Source organism: Panthera uncia, chromosome D4, assembly GCF_023721935.1.
Source record: "Panthera uncia isolate 11264 chromosome D4, Puncia_PCG_1.0, whole genome shotgun sequence".
NCBI lineage: Eukaryota > Metazoa > Chordata > Mammalia > Carnivora > Felidae > Panthera > Panthera uncia.
In genome coordinates, this window is record NC_064807.1 from 890,396 (window position 1) to 902,495 (window position 12,100).

Here is a 12,100-nt window from a genome sequence, read left to right on the forward strand (position 1 = left end):
CCCACCGCTGCTGCCTCCTAACTATTTAATGCCACGTAGCACTCGCCTCAGGAGCCGATGACACGACATTCTTGGTGGACCACAAGCCTGTGTTTCTATCTGCAGATTTCCTGGCAAAGGAAAGGCCACATGGGGACACTTGGAGCTGTGTCCAGAGGACAGGACGACGGGCCCAGCATCTCCTGGGTGTCGGGGGCCTCACCCTGGCTGTCACCTCCTGTCCCTGATGCTACAGGCATGTTGCTGTCCTGTGGGCACGTGTGTGTGTGTGTGTGTGTGTGTGTCCCTCACTGACCCACGGCTGGTTTGGGGTGGCCTGGCAGGGCTGCCCATGTCTTGCCTGGGTCCTGTGTCAGCCACACACAGCATCACACACACACAGCATCTCACACGCACACATGCACACACACACACAGACACACACCCGCACGGCCTCCAAACAAAGCCCTCTGTAAGCGACTGTGTCCTCCCGGGAGCCTCCCGAGACACGTGCTAAGCGTGTACACACAACCGTGCTGGTGGAGTAAAGTGTCCTGTGGCCTCAGGACCTTGTAACAAGTCTGTAAGAGGGAGGGCGGGCCGCAGGGGGTTGCGGAACAATAGATAACACCTCTCTTCTCCCAGCCTGCCTCGGCCCGCTTCCGCCCACAGGGACGCCCGGCTCGCGTCCCACCGCACCCAGCCGCCGGCCCACCGCGTTGCCACGGAGACGGTGGGCATCCCTGGGGCCGCCCCGCCCCCTGCTGGCTTTGTCGGGGCTGGAGAAGAAAGGGGCTGTGCGGGCGCCGCCCCGCCCGAGGGAGGGCCGGAGGGGGCAGGGCCGCCGTGCCCGCCCCGCGGTGGCCTCCCCGCGCGCGCCAGCCGGACGGGGGCTTCCTGCTGGGCCCCCTTGGCAGGGAAGGCGGTGAGTAGGTGCGACTGGAAAGGTTTCAGGTGGCGGTGAGGTCCGGGTCCCCGCGCTGCTCGTCCTGCAGGGTGGCGGGCAGGGACACAGCGCCTGCGTGCGCCCAGGTGACTTGAGGAGGGGGCCTGCCCCTCCCTCGGCGGGTCCCCGCCCCCCGGCCTCCCCCGCCTGGATGTTTGCTGGGCACGTGCGTGTCTGTCTCCGGACGTCCCCACGTCTGGCTGAACCGCCGGGAGGGGAGTGGGGGTGTGCTTAGAAATGCCACGGCCTGAGGTTGCCACGAAAACGGGGACCCCGTTTCAGACGCCAGACAGTATTTTTATAAAAGCAATTTTTTAGAGCAGTTTTAGGTCCACAGCAAAATGGAGGGAAGTTCAGAGATTTACCCTGTGCCCCCGGCCCACCCCCGCCTCCCCCTCATGGAGGGGTGCCTGTGAGCCTGCATGGGCTGGGCATCGTGGCCCGGAGCCCACACGTTGTTGGGGTCACTCTTGGTGGGCCTTCCGTGGGCTTGGGACAAATGTGTCCTGACGCCTGTCCATCATTTCACACCCTAAGAAGCCCCTGGCAGCCAGGTCACACCGGCAGGTCTGTGCGGGTGTTGCCTTCTAGGATTGGCTTCTGTCACTTAAGTTTCCGGCGTTCCCCCGCCCCCTGCTTTCTCTCTCTTCAGGAAAACCAGCCCCTCGGATGCATGTGGTCGAGGGTACCTTTTCTTTTTTTTTTTCCAACATTTTCCATTTATTTTTGGGACAGAGAGAGACAGAGCATGAACGGGGGAGGGGCAGAGAGAGGGAGACACAGAATCGGAAACAGGCTCCAGGCTCCGAGCCATCAGCCCAGAGCCTGACGCGGGGCTCGAACTCACGGACCGCGAGATCGTGACCTGGCTGAAGTCGGACGCTTAACCGACTGCGCCACCCAGGCGCCCCAAGGGTACCTTTTCTTGACAGAGAGGCTGAAGACTGCACACTCCTGAGTCCTTGGGGACGCCAGGCCCCAGGCTCTTTGGAGGTGTGGACCAGGACATGGGCATGTAGGGCGACTTCCCAGCTCAGCCTGGAGTGAAGGGGTCTGCACACACGATTCCTCTTTGAACTAGTGTAAGCCGGCAGGCCCAGCCACAGTGCCTTTGCGGGAAAGTTCAACGTGCCTGGGGTGGGGGTTCCGTCCAGGCCTGGCTGTTGGGCTGCTGGGGCGGGCGGCTGAAGGCCACGGGCTCTGGGTGCAGAGCTTCCTCTGTGCCAGGCCAGGGTCCCACCGGCACAGAGACTCCCTCGGGTAGACCCTGGGCTGGGGCCTCAGTTTCCTCCTCTGTACCACAATGGTTGCCACAGCTCGTCCCCGGGCCCTTGGTGGGCTCACTCAGTGACCTCAGCCTGCGCCGTGGGGGCCTGGACCTGCTCTGGGCACAGTGGACAGATGGGCTCTGGGGGCTCAGGGCAGGACACGACCACCTGCCCCCCAACCATGTGACTGGGGCCCATGCCTCCGTGTCCCCAGCTGTCCAGCAGGGCTTGCTATGGGTGACAGGAGCTGAAGGGTGCCCTCTGCACACACATGGCTGGTCAGACTGCAATGGCTTCCCTGGGTGGCGGGATGCCTTCCCAGGCTCATGGTCGCCAGTCCTGCCTCAGTCCCACAGCCTCGGGCCAGCTTTGGGGGCTTCCTCCCACCCCAGGACACATGGTGAGGGACCCCCAGGGGCCTTGGGGCTGTGTGGGGACCTCCCTCAAGCACAGATGGGGTTGGAGCATGCCCATGGCTCAGTAATCCCAGCCCACTCAGGCCACCCCCTCCCCGCAGCCGCTGCCCACCGTGTGTGTGCGTGGACTTGTGTGTGTGCACGTGTGCACAGGGACCAGTTGTCCAGTGAGAGGCTGGGTGCCCATGTTGGCAGCGATCTGCCCCCGAGGGGCTGAAGGCCGTCTCCTCCCTGTGGGCACTGATGCCTGGCCCCATACCCTGCGCTGCAGCCAAGGAGGGGGCACCGTCCTGCCACTCCCCTGAGGCTCCTGCACCTACAGTAGTGCTCAACTAACTGGCCCGTGGGCACTGAGCACCGCTAACCACCTAGTGACCGACCCACTTCCTTTTTTGTATCTCCATCCATCTCCTCCTCCCTCCTCCCTCCTTTCTCCTTCCCTCCTTCATCCTCCTCCCTCCCCCCTCCCTCCCTCCACCCCTCACCTGCCTCCTCCCTCCTGCCTCTTTGCCATCTTGTTGCAGAAGGGATCTGGTTCAGCTAAAGCATGCAGGATAGAGAAGCAGGTGCATACAAGGGGAGAGCTGTGTGTTTGCCAGGCCGAACTCAGGGCGGGGCTGGTGAAGCCGCAGGGTGGGAGCCCAGGACCCACTTCCATGGGGGTGCTGGACCTGGGCTGACTCTTCCCGGTTGTGAGTTTAGGAAGCTACCTCCGACTTCCAGGTTGGCCCTTGTGAGCTGTGGGAGCCTATGAGCAGATCGAGGAACACTCAGAGGGGGTCTGCTGCTCGGGAGCCCCGAGGTGGCCTGGGGACACAGAGCACCCCAACCTGGGACACGGCAAGGGCAGGATGCTCCAGGTGGAAGCTGAGGCTGTCAGCCCAGAGTTGCCCCCACCCCCAGCTCACGCCCTCCTGGGGCTGCTCAGCCCCCAGGGTCCCCCGCAGGAACAGGGAGATGGGGCAGAATGGGGGTGGCCAGCGCCCCTGCCTGGCTGAGCGGGAGGTGAGAGACCAAGGAGGCCGTGTCTGGTGTGTCTGGTGCCGAGGAGGGAATCCCCACGGGCTTTCTAGAGCTCCAGCTGGGGCTTTTAGAATGAAGTTGCTGGCGACATATGCTTGACCAGGAAACGAGAACCTTTTGTTTCCCAGTAATTAATTTCCAGTAAGCCCCTCCCGCTCCCTCCTTTCACACTGCATGTTTGGGGGGGGCTGCCAGCAGATTCGCATCCTCCCTCCCCTGAAAGGCAGTCCCCTAAATACACAGAGCTATGAAAGCTGAATCACTTTGGTTCATCAGGACCTGAGAGTGAGGATCCCAATGGGAGAGGATGCGTATGTGGGGCTGCGGCCGGGACGGTGGTGGACCCCGAACTCAGGGCCTGGGCCTGGGTGCTGGTGGCCACCCCGTGTCACCCTACTTCTTGAATCAGAGAAATTGAGGGTTTCCTTCTAGATCACTGGGACAAAGTGAATATTGCAATAAGTACTTAAGTACTGTTAAGAAACGCTAACCATCATCTGGGTTTTCAGCGAGCCACGATCTTTTTGCTGGTGGAGGGTCTTCCCTCAGTGTTGAAGGCTGCTGACCCCTCAGGGCAGTGGCAGCTGACCCCGCAGGGAGGTGGCGGCTGTGACCATTTCTGGAAATAAGACAACTGTGATGTTTGCCACGTTGACTGACTCTTCTCTCAAGAACGATTTCTCTGTAGCACGTGATGCTGTTTGGCATTTTACACACAGAACTTCCTTCAAACCCGGAGTCTATCTTGTCACACCCTGTCCACTGCTCTGTCAGCTAAGTTCGTGTGATATTCTCAATTCTGTGTTGTCCTTTTGACACTCTTCACAGCATCGTCACCAGGAGCACACTCCGTCTCAGGAAACCACTTTCTTTGTTCATCCACGGGAAGCAAGTCCCCATCCGTTGGAGTTTTATCCAGCTCCCAGGGAGTTTGGCCCAGCTCCCTGCCGTCTTCAGGCCCCCCTTCTGCTTCCGGTTCTCCTGTTTCCACACGTCTGCAGTGACTTCCTCCCCTGGAGTCCTGAACCCCTCAAAGTCCTCCCTGGGGCCGGAACCAGCTTCTTCCCAACTCCTGTTCATGTTGAATCGTGACCTCTTCCCATGAATCCCCAATGTTCTTCATGGCATCTAGGATGGTGACTCCTTCCCAGGATGTTTTCAGTTTACTCTGCCCAGATCCATCAGAGCAATCAGTGTGTGTGGCAGCTATGAGCTCACGAAAGGTGTCTCTTAACTAATGAGACTTGGAGGTCAGAATTACCCCTCGATCCATGGGCTGCAGAATGGTGGTGGTGTTGCAGCAGGCATGAAAGCAACAGTAATCTCATTGCTCGTCTCCATCAGAGCTCTTGGGTGACCAGGTGCAATGTCTTTGAGCAGTAATCTTTTGGAAGGAATCTTTTCTCCTGAGCAGCAGGTCTCAACAGTGGACTTGAGCCACTCGGTCAACCGTGTTGTGGACAGATCTGCTGTCCGCCAGGCTTTGTTGTTCCAAGTAAAGAGCACGGGTGGAGGAGATTTTGCGCGATTGCTACGGGCTTAGGATTTTCAGAATGGCCAGTGAGCTTCCACCTGGCTTCCACCTCAAGTCACCAGCTGCATCCGCTCCTGAGCAGAGTCCGCCTGTCCCTGGAGGCTTTGAAGCCAGGCACTGACTTCTCCTCTCCAGCCATGAAAATCCTAGGTGGCATCTTCTTCCAGCAGAAGCCTCTTTCATCTGCATGGAGAGTCTGCTGTGTAGTGTGAGCACCTTCCTGAGTCCTCTCGGCCAGATCTTCTGGATAATTCCGGCAGCTTCTGCGTCAGCACATGCTGCCTCACCTTGCACTTGGGCGTCACAGAGAGAGCTTCTTTCCCCAAACCTCCTGAACCAACCTCTGCTAGCTCCTACCTCTTCTGCTCCTTCCTTACCTCCTCAGCCTTCGCCGGATCGAAGAGTCTTTGGCTTTGGCTGAAGGGAACGTCGTGGCCGCTTTGATCTCCCATCCAGACCAGCCAGACTTCTTCCATATCAGCAGTCAGGCTGTTTCCCCTGCTTATCACCCGTGTGTCCACTGGAGCGGCACATGCGTGCAGTGTCCTTCAAGGACTCTTCCTTTGCCTTCACAACTTGGCTACCTGTTTGGCACAAGTGGCCTAGATTTCAGCCTGTCTTGGGTTTCGCCCTGTCTTCCTTACGAAGCTTAATCTTTTCTAGCTTGTGATTGAACGCGAGAGACGCGTGACTCCTCCTTTCGCTTGAGCGCTTGGGGGCCATTGTGGGGTTCTGAGTGGGTCTAATGTCAGTACTGTTGTGTCTCAGGGAATGGGGAGGCCTGAGGAAGGGGACAGAGATGCAGGGGGGGACAGGTGAGCAGCCAGAACACAACAGTTTATCAGTTATCAGTTTAAGTTTATCAGTTAAGTTCACCATCTTATATGGCTTGGCTCGCGGTGCCTCAGCTTAGCATGGTGACATCAAAGATCACAGATCACCGAAACAAATATAATAATGATGAACAAGTTTGGAAAAATGGTGCCAAAAGACTTGTTCCACACATGGTTGCCGTAAACCTTCCATTTGTGAAAAACTGCAGGGAAGCGAGGTGTGCCTATATACGCACAATGATTTTCTTTCTTATGGGGTTAAAAAAAAGCCCATAGACACGGCACCCCCTCAGTGATGGGCATCAGAGTGCTGTGTCACAGGCCAGGGGCCACTTCGCCTGGGGCGTCGCCCTCACTCACCGGGACCTCCCGTAACTGTCCTTTTCTGTCTGCAAGGCTCCCAAACGCCACCTCACGTAAGGGACTGAGGCCACAAGTTCTCCAGCGCATCCCAAAGGCTCCTTTTGGCTGAGATGACTGAACTGTCAAAGGTTTTCAGAGCAATTCTGCTTTTGTTTTGTTTACGTAAAGAGGTAATGGGACTGCTCAGCAATCAGGCCCTCACTCTCTCACGCTGACATCTGGCGCCCAAAGCCAGGTGTGGGCTGCGAGGCTGTCCTTAGTGCCGCCTGGCTTCCGGCTACATGCTCAGCAGCGCCCAATTTAGGGGACATTTTCTGTCTTTGAACAATATGCACTTTCAGTGGAAAGGAACCTAGAGAACATTTTGCAAAAGTGTGTTTTCAGAAAGCAGAATTACATTCCGGGTCCATTCCTCCTGGGTTTCTTGACCGCATTTTTCCTCAGAGAAATTTAAGACAGCTAAGTAGAAATTAAATTTTCCATGTATAAACAGACGTGGAGACAGTAGTGCCTCTGACGGCAACTGCTGGAGGTTTGGAATCTCGAATGAGCAGTAAGAGTTTACCGTCTTATTTTTAAATAGGTTGACTGTTCTCCCAAATGCAAATATGATAAATGTTCTTTGTAAAAATGCATATATTCCTGAGAAGCAAGGAGAGGAAAATGGAAAACCCCAGAAGCCCAGCCCCAGAGCCGGCAAGCCCAGCGGCCTGCACGTCTGTGGGGAGTTTGCTGTTCCCTCCCGGGTCTTGTCCAGCACTGGGTGGGTGGGTGTTCAGGCACCTGCCGACTGACAGAGCTGACCCCTCCAAAGCCCGTTGTGTCCCACCGCCTCAGTGCCCGACACTGCCCCACCCTGGCCTGACGGTCCTCCCCGGAGTAAGCAGGAGGGGCAGGGCGCAGGGAGCCGTGCCGGGATGAGGGGCGGGCAAGCCTCCGTCTTGGGGAGCTGCTGGGAGACTGAGTGAAGGCTTCGCGCATCCCTGAGCCTCGGTTTCCTCATCGCCGTCGGTACTGGGATGTTCCCCTGCAGGGCCTTGGCTCGCCCTGCTGCCCTGCGCCCCATGTCAGTGGCCCGCTGTCCCGGCCACATCCTCTGCTGGCTCCCAGCCTGGCCTTGGCAGCTGCTTGGCCTCCTGAGACACTGCCTCCCTTCTGGGAGCAGGGAGGCGGGGTGTCCCCGAGGCTGCTCCTCCTTCACTCTGTCTGTGGGGACGCAGGGGCTGTGATGCCAGGTGCCGATGTTGTGGGGAGGGGAGCGGCGGGCCCTGGAGGGCAGGAGTGTCCAGCCTGCGCATCTGTGCTGGGTGTGGACGGTGGTGCGGGGGGGCGCCCTGGGCAGAGGGCACAGGGTGACGGGCGGGGTGTGCTGGCTAATGTGGAGGAGCTGCGAGGCCTTGGGGCTCGGCCCCACGTCCATTTCTGTTGTGCTGGGGATTCTGGGAGCTGCCCTGTTTCCCTGGATAAGTCACTGTTTGCCTTAACAATCAGGGGACTCCGTTAGCCCCTTTTTTTTTTTCAATTTTTAAAAAATGTTTATTTTTGACACAGAGAGAGAGCAAGTGGGGGAGGGACGGAGAGAGGGAGACACAGAACTGGAAGCAGGCTCCAGGCTCTGAGCTGTCAGCACAGAGCCTGATGCAGGGTTGGAACTCACAAACCACAAGATCATGACCTGAGCTGAACTTGGACCTTTAACCAACTGAGCCACCCAGGTGCCCTCCATTAGCTCTCTCTTAAAAATTAAACTTTTTATTCTGCAATAACTAACCGTAGATTCACGTGTGGTTTACGCAGCCTCCCCGGAGGGTGACGTCCTGCGCAACTGTGGAGTGCCGTGCACAGCAGGACATCCACACGGGCACAGCCAGGTGTGAACTGCCTAAGGACGCAGCTCGCCTGTGCTCCGTGAACGCACGTCCATGAACGATGCTCTGTAGGTGGAGCTTGGAGCGGTTTCAAATGGACCCGCCGGGTCTGCTGTGCACCCAGCGGGTCGGGGCTGCGGGCGTGCCTCAGCTCAGCCCTGCACCCCTGGGGCACACGGGGCTGTGTGCAGGTCAGGGCTGTGGGGAATGAGGCTGCACATCTGCGTGCAGGTGTCTGCATGGACGCAGGGCTTCGCGTCTCCGCACGGACACGAGGCCGTTGCTGCGTCCTGGGTGGTGGCCCTTTCCTTCTAGAAGAACCTGCCGGGCTCTTCCCAGAGCGGCAGCCCATTTGCGAGCCGGGTGTGGGTGGCCAGTTTCAGCACATCCTGGACGCCGTGGGCTGGCCTGGCCTGTCTCCATATTCTCCTTCCCACACGTGTGAGGGCATCTAACCCCGGCCAAGCTCGCACTTGTCAATTTTCCCATCAGGGCTCGTGCTCTTGGTGTCCTGGCCCCAGGTCCCAAAAGTTTTCTCCTGTTTTTCTTGAAGTTAGCTTACATTTTACGTTTACATCTATGACCCACTTTGTGCTGGTGTGTGTATCAGGCGTGCGGTTTAGGTCGGGTTTCTTGTTTGCCTGTGGAGGTCCCGTCCTCCGAGGCCATTTGTGGACAGGCTCTTTTTCCTCCCTTCGCACGGGTGGCAGCCCCCTCCCCCCCGCCCCCGCGGTGGGGCTCCCGCCGTGCCCCGTTGATGCCTGTGTGTGTCCCCCCAGCGCCACCCTGTCCCCGTTGCTGTGGCTACAGAGGGACCTTACTGTGGGGCCAGGGGCCCCTCCAGCGTCGTCCGCCTGTTCACGGCCGCCTGCTGCCCGGGGACCCGTGCCCCCCATGTACATTCTGGAATGAGCTCCTCTAAGGTCTACAGAAAGCCTTGCTGGGACCTTGATAGAAACTGAATTAAACTCACAGGTCATTTGTGGGAGAATTGACGTTGCTACTGTCTTGAATCCTCAGTCCATGAACACAATATGCCTTTTTTAAGACTTCTGTTTCCTTCATCATCATACTATACTTTTCAGCACCCAAGCTTAGCACATGCTTGTGTGTGTGTGTAAATGGCATTGTGTTTTTTGGATTTTGGCATCTGCACGTTCATCGCCGGCATATAAACATTCAAGCGATTTTCGTGAATTGATCTTGTGTCCGTGACTTGCTACTTCTAAGTGTTTTTGTAGATTCATGGGGTTTTCTTAGACAAGCGTGTCATCTGCACACATGGACACGTTTATTCCTTCCATGTGCTCCGTTCTGATGAGCAACAACAGTGACATTGTCTCCCGTTCCCACCCTCCAGAGGTGTTGTGGGATGAACGGTGCCCCCCCCAATTCATGTGCTGAAATCCTAACCCTCAACGCCTCAGAATGTGACCGTATTTAGAGAGTGAACCTTTAAAAAGCTAACTAGTTAAAATGAGGTCTTGTGTGTGGGCCCTAATCCAGTGTGACTGGTGTCCTTATAGGCAGAGATGTGGACACAGACATGCACGAAGGGACGACCCCGTGAGGACACGGGAGAGGATGGCCGTCTATGCACTAGGAGGGAGGCCTCAGGGGAGGCCGGCCCTGCTCACGCCTGCCTCCCCAACTTCCCTCCCCCGGGACTGGGGCAGATGCATTTCTGTGGTTTCTACGGTATTTTGTTACAGCAGCCGGAGCAGCCCCCACCACAGAGGTTTTCCCGCCCCAACTTCATGCCCAAGTTCTGCCTGTTGATTCACTTCACCTAAAATAGCCTTTTCCATCTGGCTTCTTATGAGACGCATCCCTGTCGCTGGTGTATCAGTAGCTGAGTGATGTTTCCTGTTAGGACCGTTCCACACTTGGCTGATTCATTCTCCAGTTGGTGGACATTTGGGTTATTTCCAGTTTTGAGTTATTATGAACAAGGTTTCCACAGACATAGTGACCAGGTCTTTGTGGGGACAGGTGTTTTCTTTTCTCTTGGGGAGACCCCCCCCCCCAGGAGTGGGATTGCTGGGTCGTAGGCGGGTGTGTGCCAAGTGCTTCTGTCACCCCTCATCCTGTCGGCACTTGGTACCATCAGCCTTGGACTTTGGCCACTCTGATGGGCATGGCGGTATCTCAGTATCTCATGGAGGCTACGTTTCCCTGATGACAGTGCTGCTGAGCCTGTCCCTGTGTGCTCCCTGTCTGTTTAGATAACTTTTGTAAGCCAAGTGCCTGGTCTAGTCTATTCCTCAGTTTATTTTTTATCAGATTCTTTGTCTTTATTGGTTCATAGGAATTTTTTTTAACTTTTATATCATTTGAGTAGTGTTCACTATCACACTAGAAAAATGTGACAGATAGAATGTCTAATGTAGGAAAGAGGTGCTAAAACATTGCCAGGGGTGAAAACTAACCTTAACATCTTCCTGAAAGGCAGTAGAAATAAAAGTAGGGAAAGAGAAAGGCACATTTCACAAGATTATTTCAGTAATAATATCTTGTCCCAGAGGCAACAAACAGCAAACTAGCCTTATTTTAAAACATGTATCCAGGGGCGCCTGGATGGCGCAGTTGGTTAAGCGTCCGACTTCAGCCAGGTCACGATCTCGCGGTCCGTGAGTTCGAGCCCCGCGTCGGGCTCTGGGCTGATGGCTCGGAGCCTGGAGCCTGTTTCCGATTCTGTGTCTCCCTCTCTCTCTGCCCCTCCCCCGTTCATGCTCTGTCTCTCTCTGTCCCAAAAATAAATAAAAAACGTTGAAAAAAAAAATTAAAAAAAATAAATAAATAAAACATGTATCCATAGGAATGTTTTATATATTCTGTACACAAGTCCTTTGTCAGATGGATGTATTACAAGTACTTCCTCCTACTCCGCAGCTCCCCTTTGAATAAGCACAAGCCTCGTGTCGGTGACGTTTGGTTTATCACGTTTTTTTCTGTGGCTTTTAGGCCTGAGACATCTGCGTGCCTTGAGGGCGTAGGTGTCTCGCCTGCGTGTTTTTAGAAGCTCTCTAGGGCTCGCGGTTAAGACCGATCCGTCCCAGCTATTGTGTGTGAGGTGAGTGACGGCTGAAGTCCACCTGTCCGTGTCCACTTGCTAACGCACACTTGCGAGGGGCTCTCCCGTCCCAGTGAGCGCTCACACCATCAGCCAAAACCAGCCGACCACGTGCGCGTGACTGCAGTTCTGGACTCCCCATCCTGCTCGTTCATACGTTCCTCCATCCTGACCCGCCGACACTACCTGTCTTGTTTTAATTCAGTTTACTTTTGTTATGATAGGAATTATTTTACTTAATGAACTAAACCATTTTACTTATTATAGAAACCTCTGCACTGTGGTAATGGACAGAAGCGGTTCCCCATTGTCAGCCATTCATATCTGTGATTTCCCTCCTACAGACACAGCCGTGTGTCACGTTCTTGCTCATCCATGGGCGCGAAGGACTGGCACGTGCAGGGGCCGCGGCACACGGGGCTGTGAGCCATTTCGTCGTCGTTGTTTTGGTGGAGGCTCCAGATTGCCTTCCACAAGGTGCAGGGAGAGGGGTGCTCCCCAACCACTGTTTGCACCTGTTCAGGCCTCCTTTCTTCTCCGGGGTAGCAGTGCCCCCATCTTGTGCTCCCCCATCCTCCTCCCCCGTGCTTCCCCATCCTCCTCCTCCCTTCCTGTGCTCCCCCATCCCTCCCCCCCATGCTCGCCCCATCCTCCTTCCCCCCTGTGCTCCCCCATCCTCCTCCCCCGTGCTCCCCCATCCTCCCCTCCTGTGCTCCCCCATCCTCCTTCCCCCATCCTCCTTCCCCCCTGTGCTCCCCCATCCTCCCCCCCCTGTGCTCCCCCCTCCTCCTCCCCTG

The 12,100-nt window shown here is 56.5% G+C and overlaps 1 protein-coding gene across 1 annotated transcript in view; it reads left to right on the top strand.

The window, feature by feature from the left end:
- The first annotated feature begins 796 nt into the window (after window positions 1-796).
- The window catches only part of FGD3 (FYVE, RhoGEF and PH domain containing 3), a 55,801-nt gene continuing 44,497 nt past the window's right edge, over window positions 797-12,100 (top strand). The window contains exon 1 of the mRNA XM_049635381.1: window positions 797-904. The gene's annotated coding sequence lies outside the window, so the exon portion shown is untranslated. The remainder of the gene's footprint in view (window positions 905-12,100) is intronic.